We start from the raw sequence: 8,956 nt of genomic DNA on the forward strand, positions 1-8,956 counted from the left end.
GGGATGGCAGGCCCAGGGATGTCCAACTGGGTATGGAGAGAGACCCCAAGGTAGTGCGGCCCAGTAGAAGGCAATGCACCTGGCAGACAAAAGCACGTACTCTTCTGTCAACCAGCATGTGCTCGAATCTGGGTTCCATCGCTTGTTACCTGATGACCTTGCAGCCTGAGTCTCACATTCCCCATTTCCAAAAACTTAAAATTCTCTAAAAAAAAAAAAAAAAAAAAAAAAAAAAAAAAAAAAAAAATTTTTTGTTTTTGTTCGTTTTGTTTTGGCGGGGATAATTAGATTTTGGCTTTTTTTTTTTTTTTTTAAATGGAGGTACTAGGGATTGAACCCAGGACCTTGTACATGTAAAGCACACACTCTACCACTAAGCCATACCCTCCCTCACTTCCAGAAAAAGAAATAGTCAGTATGAACATGAAGTGAGCTTATCCAAGGAATCCTCTTAACACTAAGTCCGCAACAAAAGTCCGCTGCTAATATGGCTGTGTCTCCCACCATGGCCCAAGGAGTCGGGAGAGGATTACTGAGAAACCTGGCCAGGATTCAAGCCCATGTCTCCGGACACGTAAGGTCATTTTTCTTCCCATGATACAACTTTGCTTACAGACCCCTTCCTCCTCAGAAAATCATCAGGCCTCTGGTTTGGCTCCTAATTCAGAGATCTATTTGCTTTCAAAAAAGGCATTAAAAAAAAATCTGGACGTCAAGAAAAGCACACGGGAGAGGAGCCTAAGGTAAGGACTGCCTTAAAACAAGAATCACAGAACCATCTGAGGGTCAGACAGGAACATCAGACGTCCCTTAAGTCAAATAGAGGCAGGCCCAGGGCTGATGCCAGGAAGGCGTACCGCACATTACAATGAAGAACACGTAAGACCAAGACGGGACCCGTAAAAACCAGCAGCATGTGAAATTCTGCCAAGTGCTGTGTGCCTGCCAAGGAGGAAGTGTCACTGGGCTGGATCCGAAGGCTGCTTGCTGCAAAGCAAACAGGCTGGCTGTTAATCAAAGTGCATGAGTCGATTCCTGAGGTAGCTGCCCAGGAGGAGGAATCCTGCAGACAAGTCTCTTCCTGAGGGATGTCTTTTGGAATTGTGGATTTGCTGCAAGTCAAATTCTCCAAAACGAACACACTTCCCTACAAACTATCTGCTCCTCACCGCTTGCAGGGCCGGGTGCTTGTGAGCAGAGCTTTACTCCACTGGTTTCTCCAACACTGTCACACTGAATACTCTGCAAAGGGCTGGCATCACCTTACAGCAACCTTCCGGGCTACGGAGGGCAGCTGTTCTCATTCCATTTTCAGAGGAGACACATGAGAAGTGGAGGCACTAAGGGACTGGCCCCCAGTTGCAGAGATTGGTAGAGCCCAGAGAAACCCTTGGGCCCCCCTGTTCCCAAATATGGGCCTCTTCCTATCCTATAAAGGAAGGGCACCCAAAATAGCAAAAGATGTGTGAGCAAAGGCTGCTGGGAACTTGAATGAGAGGCTTGATGAAGCAGGGCTGGCAGGATGCCCTCTCAGCTCTGGGAAATCCCGTTGGCATGCCGAGTACCCCAGGCATGGCGAAGGTCAATGCCACGGGCACCAGAGAGCCTGCTGGGCTGAGTCACAGGCAGTGTGGCTTATCAAGGCCGGCCAGCAGAGCCAGCCTTATCAGTACCTCGCTGTTTCTCAGGGAACGAAATCCACTCGATGCCATTTGGCGTTTTTCCACACGCTACTCCAAGAATGGAATCAGTTGCCCCTGGTGCGCTCCTTAATCCAGTTTCTAGACCGAGACGTTTGCCTTCCCAAGGGAGACTGAATCGAGGTGTGGGGTGAGAGGCAGGCAAACTGGTGGTCATGGTATTCCCCAAACCCTTCCATTACTCACTCACCAAACATCAGCCCACCCCTGTTATCACTGGGAGATCTGCTAAGCCCTGGGCACCCAGCAGTGTCCAGCAGGCAGGAAACGCGGACGGTCCCTACCCGCACAGAGTTCTAGCCGGAGGAGAGGAAATAAACGAGATGACGGAGTTTCACATGGTCGGCAGTGTAATGAAGACAATCAGCATGGGGAGGGAGTGTGATCTGGGTGGTGGTGGTGCTTCTTTGCTCTGGGAAGCCCTCTTTCACAGGCCAAGTCTGAGCTGCAGCCTTCCTGAAAAAAGGGACCCCAATACAGGATAAGCCCAAGGGAACGTGCTCCCAGCAGAGGGAAGACCACAGGCCCTGAGGAGGGAAAGGACAGAGGCAGGCAATGTCGCTGGCTCACCGCGGACTGAGGGCACCGGTAGTAGGTGAAGCTGGGGATGAGGCAAGGGCTGGAGTCACACGAGGCCTGATAAACCATTTGGGGGGGGGGGTTGTGTTTAATTCGTAGTGACCATAGTGCACTGGTTCAGTGTCTGGCTCTCCAACACCTCCCTTTCCTCTGGAGTTTGAAGACCAGCTCCACTGCCCAGCTACGGTCTGAATTCTAAGTGCACAGACCATGGTGATTACATATTGCTGACCACAACGAGGGATTACTGAGGCTTGAGAAGTAGAGACCAAGGTCTCAGTTAGCTCCTGAACACGGCAACAGGAGATGGAGAAAGCCTCCTTGTAAAGCCTCTTTTCACCTGTGCACGCTGCCTCTCAGAGACCCTCGGCTGAACACGACCTCCTCGGCCTAAGTCGGGAGCGCGTCCTGAGACAGCTAACCTGGTCTGGCTCAGTGAGCCTCCCTGGGACTCGGCATCCTCGTCACTAACTGTGGGCATTACCGACACCTGTCCCACTGGCTGCACCAAGCCGAAGAGCCCTTTACCCGCGTGTTTTGCAAATTGCCAGCTTTCCAGCAGCTCTCACCGTGACTGTTTTATCCATCGCCATCGAAAACCCAACTCTGTCTCACTCTCAGTCTTCCTCACACAATTTACTTCTTTCAAAATCCTGCATAACGGCTTTGTAAGCTTTTGGAAAGAGGCCCCGAAATAGGAAAAGTAACAACCGAAGACTGCATATTACAGGCTTTCTGTACAGGTCATTCTTTCCAAGCTGTAGGCAGCAAAGGCAGACGCTGTTTGCTTGTCGGCCATGGAAAAAGCCAAGACCATGTATAGTGACCACTATCACCACCTGCAGCTGCCCTCAGACCCCCGTCACCTGGATGCATGGGGCCTTCCAGCGTGAGCACAGAGCTCCCCAAATTGAGGGAGGAGGTGCCCTGGGAGCCCGGAGCTGCAGGTGGCTGGTGGGAGACACAGCGGCAGCCCCCAGCACTCAGAGGTTCCCTCGGAAGCAGCCCCTCTGCCCCAGGCCAGCAGGCAGTGGGGAGAGCTGAGAACACTGCCCTCCCGGTCTAAGCATCAAGCAGGGTGCTTACCTCCTCTCCTTGGTGCTGGTGCCACAGCTATGACGGGCCGGTCGGTGCTGGTCAGGTACTCCCTGGGCTTTGATTCTGGTGGGTCATTGGCCAGAGGGAGACTGGGCACTACCATCGCCTCTCAGGCCTCGAAGGGGCCTAAGAGGTAGTGGGAGAGCCTCCTTCCTCTCTGGCTGGAGGAGCAGCACCAACGCCTTTTGAAGCCTAGCCTTCCAGAGTCACACACCTGAATGCAATTCCTCCACCCCCGCCTCCTCTCGCTGCAGGAACCTGCCGGGCCCCGCCCGTCCCAGGCTTCCAGGCTTCTCGTGGAGCCCTGCATCTCCACCCTCCTTCTCCAAGGCTCCCAGGCAGAGCAGCCCTAACTGGCTCAGGAGCCCAGAGCTCACCCCAGAGAGGTGCCTGCCCTGGTCTCCCCCAGCCCCGCTGCGGCCCCTCCAGTGTATTTTAAGAGCGAGCCCCTGGGTGGGTGAGGGCCAGAACTTGGGGCCTTGGTCCAGCTGAAAGTATCCATTTTCTGGTGATTAATTTACAAACTGTAGGAATTTGAAGGCCAAGGGTCAGGAGATGAGGGCTGGGCTCTCTCTAGCGGTTTTACAGGGTGGCTTCAATCCAGGCCAAGGAGCTCCATCTCTCTGCCAGAGACGTGGCTGTATCGCATCCTGACTTCCGGGGTCCAGCTTTTCTCAGGACCGGGGCGGCAGCTACCTTTATTCTCAGTGGAAAGGGAAGACAGGCCAAAAGGAGAGTATTTCTTTCTGGGCGAAGTACTGGGGAGAGCAGCAAGGAGAGTTTAACAACGCACACCCCCGTCTATTACAAAAAGTGCTTAGTCATCCTGATTAATTGCCGTTCCACTCAATCCACAGGTGGGCTTAACATAAGGCATTAACTTATCCTTGAAAAAAGGCATCCTTACTCAGGTCTCAACTCTAAGCATTTGGGATTTTATTTCCCTTCCCTGGCAAGTATTCTCTCTCCCTGCAGATCAGAGGTTTCTAGATTTTAGGATTCACAGGCATTGTCTGGGTATTAAGAATGCAGATCTCTGCATGAAACTCTGAGATTCCAGGAGGGCTCGGGAGTCTGTATTTTTAAAAATTTCCGTAGGTGATTCTGCGGTGGGTGGTCTGGCACCTGGACTTTAAAGGAATTTTGCCCGAGAATGGGCTGAAGCTCCCCTCCCCCAGCTTGGCATTTCTTGGTGTCTTTTTTTTTTTTTTTAATGGAGGTACTGGGGATTGAACCCAGGACCTCATGCGCTGTGCCACTGAACTATACTTACTTAGTCCTTTAAACTCAGCTGACCACCAGCTGTTCTCCATTGTTTCCAATTCACTCTTTTACCCCTGCCCTCAGGAATTCTGCAGCTGACTCCAGTATCTTCCCCCTCCCTCCCCCTCATAAATGAGCCTTGTTAGGGGTCGCAGCATGAGCCTCACAGGTCCTGCAGCTGTAAGAGGCCTTGGAAATGGCACCGTCGAACCCTTGATCACGTCAGCCAACGCCAAAGACATTAAGCTCGAGTTCGGCCCTTTCTCCCACCTGAGGCCCAGACCTCACGCTGCTGCCCCACTACACCACCTGTCCCAAAGCAAATACCCCCCCCCCGCCCCTCCACAGGCTCATTCTCCTTCACCATACCCCTACTTTTGGGGAAGAAACCAGGGATGTGGGCCCCACAATTAGTTCCTCTTTCTGCCCCTTGGCTGAGGCAATCAGTGTTCAAATTCCTTATTTTTTGAGTCAAGTTTAGTTTTAGAATGAGAGTCTCACATCCCACCTGCTCCCCCAAATGGAGTTATCATCCCAGCAACTAGATCTCCTATGATGGTCCCTGCCCGTCACTCTCATCATAAGGCAAGAACTACATGGCCGTTTGATTCAAAGCACATCCACTGAGCACCTACTGTGTGCAGGGGCCTGTGCGAGGCACAGCGAGGGGTGCGAAGAGGTCTGAGCTGCGTTGATGAGGAAGTGACTGCTGGCGCCGTCTTACCCGTGAATTGGCGGACGGCACTGGGTGGGCATCCACTGATGAGAGGGGTGTGGGGAAACCTGTGTGCTTTGTTTTCACTCTTGGGGCCGGCCACCCCACCTCGTCAGCAGCTCAGGTGACCCCAGGTGATGCAACGGGAAAGCTCAGGATAAATGTTTGTCTGCCTCGTCGACGCAGTTCTGCCCGACTTTCCCAGCACTCGAACCCTTCAGACCAAAGGAATGGCTGCGTATCTAGTGGTTACAAACCGTTTCTCTACCAGCTCCCAGTGCTGTGGTTTTGGGCAAAGTGCTGTTCCTCCCTCTGGGATAACAGAAGCACTTACACTGCAGGGCTGCTACCAGGATGATATGAATGAATATGTATAAAATGCTTTTAACAGTGGTGAAGTGAAGTGCTTAAACATTATTATTATTACTATTATTCAGGAAAACCTGAACACTGTGACCACGTATTTATTTGCAGTATAAGACTCTTGATGTTTTCTCACCTGAAGACCAGTAATGTCTTCCAAAGATTTGCTTCATTGGATTTATGTTTCTCACCTCTGTGTTTTAGGTTCTGTATTAGCTTACTCAGGCTTTCCTTCCTGTAGCCATTTAAATAGTTTTTTTTTTTCAATCGAGGATGTACTATGTGTCAAGAACTGCGCTAGGTCCTGGGGATACAACGGGTGAACACACAGCCATGACCCCTGCTCTGAAGGAGCTCATAGCCTGCTGGCAGACCAGATATCGGCTGAACAGTGACACAAAACTGGTGAAATTATGACTGTGCTAAGTATTAAGAAGGAACAGTACCTGGTGTGGAGAGAGCATGGGAGAAGGGATTTGACCTGGTCCAAGGGTTACAGTAGAACTGGGATGTGAAGGAAGAGATGGAGTTAGCTACATGCAGTGGGGATGGCCTGTCAGAATATTCCAGATAGAGAAATGCCGTGTGCCTTATGTATTAGTCAGCTTTGTCGCAGTAACAAATGACCTTCATGTCTCAGTGGCTTACACTGTCAAGGTTTATTACTTGCTGATTTTACAACTAGGCAGTAGGGTGACTGTAGCTTTGCCTGGGCTATGACTCTGGTTCTCATTCGGGGGCTCAGACTGAAGGAACAGCCCCCTGTGTGAGACATGGCATTCTTGTAGCATAAAGAAAGGCCAAGAGCACTGGTGGGGACCCGCCATGACTCTGAAGGCTTCTGACTGAGTGCGGCCTTCTCAGGTCTGTTTACATGCCTTTGGCCAAAGCTCAAAGCCAATGGGACAGGGATGTATAGTCCTCAACACTGGGGACCTAGCAAGGTACATGGCAACTGTCAGGAAGGTAATCCTCTTACAGGGAAAAGGGTGGGCATGAATAGCTGCAAAAATAATATAATTCACTATATCAAGGCTCTGTGGTAGAAGGAAATGGGGAAAAACCTGGATACCGGCATGGCTCATGGTGAGAGGGCTGGCAGGAGGACAATGAGAGATGAGGGCGGAGTGGTAGGCGGGGCCACACCGTGGAACTGAACCTATGAGCAGTGAAAACACTGACCTTTTACCCATTCAACCTCTAGAAAACATTCTTTTCATGTTTTTCTGGTTTCTGAAGTTATACATGATTATTACAGAAAGTGTGGCTGTGACAGAGAAGTTAAAAAAAAATTACAGATCACCCTGAACTTTACAACTCAGAATCATCGATTGATTTCTAGACTTTTAGATTCTTTCTTAATGTATATAAAGTATTTTCAAAGCCAAAACTGGATCATATTCTTCATCAGTTGTGAGGAATGTTTTCTGAGTTATTAAATAGTCACCCCACTATCTCGTCACATAGATGTATCCTAATTTAGCCAGTCCCCAACTATTGGACATATAGGTTTTTGTATTTTTTCCATTTTACAAAAATTCTAAAATGGAGTTCTTTATGTTTAGCAATATCCGTATCGTTTTGTAGAAGTGGCATTTTTATCTTCAAGCACGTAACACATTTCAAGCCACTGACACACATTGCCCAGTGTCCTTGGAGAAAAGTTACAGCAAGTCACAAACAACCCCAAAGCAGGATTTGCCAACTTTGCTGATCATCATTTCATATTGCCAATTTAATCAGTGGAAGATACTTATTTTAATTTTGCACTTATCTGATAATTCAGGACAGACCTTATTTTCTGTAATTCCCAAGTTTCATCAGGGAAAGACTTACCTGATGAAAAAGCTCAGCCTTTTGGATCTTCTGCTTAGAATGGACTCCTGGTCCCTCTTCAGCAAATTATGACTGCTTGTCCTTCACGATTCATTGCGAGATTTTCTTTTGCTTCCTACAAGAAGCCTTCTCTGATTGTTCCCATCTCTTCACTGTGGAAGCCGCCGGTAAGGATGTGGACAGTTGGCTTTAGGTCTATGATAGGATGATGTGGTTTCCATACACCTTGTCTCCCCGAATGGGGAGGGCATTCTTCTGTGACTGAATTTTGTGCCTTCCTATAGTGACTCAGTCTGTCCTCTGCATGCATTATGGTCCATAAACATTTGTGAATGAATGCCGAGAAAAGCCATAATGGCACAACGGGTGGGGAGTTTTGACCCGAGGGATAACCACTTGTGGAGACTGGCATGTGGCTCTGTTAACAAAAGATTGTGGACCAAAAGTCACTGTGTCAGAGAATGTTTGCTTATGTTTTCTTCTAGGAGGTTTATCGTATCTTGTCTAATGAACTCATCTACAAAACAGAAACAGACTTGCCGACATAGTAAACAATCTTACGGTTACCAGGGGACAGGGGGTGGGAAGGGATAAATTTGGGAATTTGAGATTTGCAAATGTTAGCCACTATATATAAAAATAGATTAGAAAAAAACCCCAAACTTCTTCTGTAGAGCACAGGGAACTATATTCAATATCTTGTAATAACCTTTAATGAAAAAGAACATGAAAAGGAATATATGTATGTATATGCATGACTGGGACATTGTACTGTGCACAAGAAAATGACACATTGTAACTGACTTACTTCAATTAAAAAAAGTCATTGTGAATGCATTTCAGGGTCTCCTTTTAGACTGTAGTCTGACACCAATTTTTCAACTTTCATAACATAATTTGATAGGAACTCAATTACTTTCTCTCTGTCTGATATATATATATATATATATATATATATATATATATATATATATATATATATATATATATATATATATATATTTTCTCTTAGTGGGAGTCAAAGAACTTTTATCCATTTGCTATGTGGCATGATTTCCAGTTAATTTTATTAGAAGTTGGACTTTTTTTCTCTTGTTACAGATGATGCTAATGTCTTGTGAAGCTAGTCTGACCACGTGAACTGGACCTGCATGTGCCCTTTCTCATACAGAGAGGGGCAAAATCTTCCAACAGGAAAAGGCCATTAACGGAGCACTGGAGTGTCAGTGGGGAATGTGGAGAAAAGGGCAACCCTTCTGGGCACGGTCTTGCTTCCGGAGGTGATGGATTCAGTGTTGGCAAGTGTCTCAGAGGCCTTGGGCAGCTTGGGTTGGTGATGATTTATCTCTACATTATCATCGCTTGCACCCTTATCTTTTTTTTTTTAATGATGCACCCTTGT

General features: G+C 48.2%; 1 non-coding gene across 1 annotated transcript; it reads right to left on the reverse strand.

Moving 5' to 3' along the window:
* Window positions 1–316: 316 nt before the first annotated feature.
* Window positions 317–389, reverse strand: TRNAV-UAC (transfer RNA valine (anticodon UAC)). The gene has a single exon. It is a non-coding gene; the product is annotated as a tRNA-Val (tRNA).
* Between the last annotated feature and the right edge of the window lie 8,567 nt (window positions 390–8,956).

This window comes from Camelus dromedarius, chromosome 27, assembly GCF_036321535.1.
Source record: "Camelus dromedarius isolate mCamDro1 chromosome 27, mCamDro1.pat, whole genome shotgun sequence".
NCBI lineage: Eukaryota > Metazoa > Chordata > Mammalia > Artiodactyla > Camelidae > Camelus > Camelus dromedarius.